At 43.9% G+C, this 1248-nt stretch overlaps 1 non-coding gene across 1 annotated transcript; it reads left to right on the forward strand.

Annotated features, from left to right (window-relative positions):
• The first annotated feature begins 917 nt into the window (after positions 1–917).
• TRNAT-AGU (transfer RNA threonine (anticodon AGU)) lies at positions 918–993 on the forward strand. Its single transcript has one exon. It is a non-coding gene; the product is annotated as a tRNA-Thr (tRNA).
• Positions 994–1248: the final 255 nt, after the last annotated feature.

Genomic DNA, 1248 nt, shown 5'->3' on the forward strand with positions numbered 1-1248 from the left:
ACTGCACGACCATAAAAAAAGAAGACAATCTTACCTTTTCCAAAAATATGTTTAATGAATAAGTTATATGATTTCACTAATATGTATTATCTAATGAACTAAATGAACTAACAAGCAGAATAGAAACATACTCATACATAGAGAGAAGTCTAATAGCTATTGAAGGTGGGTGTTGGGTGAGGGAGGTGGAAGAGTAGAGCAATAAAAGACCAAAAAAAAATACTCATGGACACAGACAACAGTGTTGTGATTGCCAGAAGAAAGCAGGTGAAAGGAAGATAAAGGGGGCATAAATGGTGATGGACAAAGACTTGACTTGGAGGGATGAGCATATAATACAGTGTACAAAGATGTGTTGTAGAATTGGGCACCTGAATCCTGTATAATTATGTTAGCCAGTGTTGCCTCAATAGAAATTCAATTAAAATAAATCAGCATTATTACTATGCTGTGCATTAAATCTCCAGAGTATTCATCTTCTTGTTGCAAGTTTGTATCTTTAAACAGTATATCCTCAAGTCCCCTCCCACCATCCCCTGTTAGCCACCATTCAACTCTGCTTGTATGAGTTTGGTTGTTTTTGATTCCATATATAAGTGATATCTTATTTGTTTTTCTTGGTTTGGCTAATCTCACTAAGCATTAGGTCCTCAAGTTCTATCTGGATTGTCACAAATGGCAAGATTTCCTTCTTTCTCATGGCTGAGTAATATTCCATTGTGTGTGTGTGTGTGTGTATGTGTGTGTGTGTGTGTGTGTGTGTGTGTGTGTATACACACACCATATCTTTATCCATAAACATGGGAGTGCAGATATCTTTTCAATATTCTATTTTTACTTCTTTTGAATATATACTCAGAATAGGGATTGCTGGATCATATGATAGTTGTATATTTAATGTTTTAAGAAACTTCCAAGCCCTGGCCGGTTGGCTCAGCGGTAGAGCGTCGGCCTAGTGTGCGGAGGACCCGGGTTCGATTCCCGGCCAGGGCACACAGGAGAAGCGCCCATTTGCTTCTCCACCCCTCCGCCACGCTTTCCTCTCTGTCTCTCTCTTCCCCTCCCGCAGCCAAGGCTCCATTGGAGCAAAGATGGCCCGGGCGCTGGGGATGGCTCCTTGGCCTCTGCCCCAGGCGCTAGAGTGGCTCTGGTCGCAATATGGCGACGCCCAGGATGGGCAGAGCATCGCCCCCTGGTGGGCAGAGCGTCGCCCCATGGTGGGCGTGCCGGGTGGATCCCGGTCGGGCG

The sequence above is a fragment of the Saccopteryx leptura genome, chromosome X (assembly GCF_036850995.1).
Source record: "Saccopteryx leptura isolate mSacLep1 chromosome X, mSacLep1_pri_phased_curated, whole genome shotgun sequence".
NCBI classification, from domain to species: domain Eukaryota; kingdom Metazoa; phylum Chordata; class Mammalia; order Chiroptera; family Emballonuridae; genus Saccopteryx; species Saccopteryx leptura.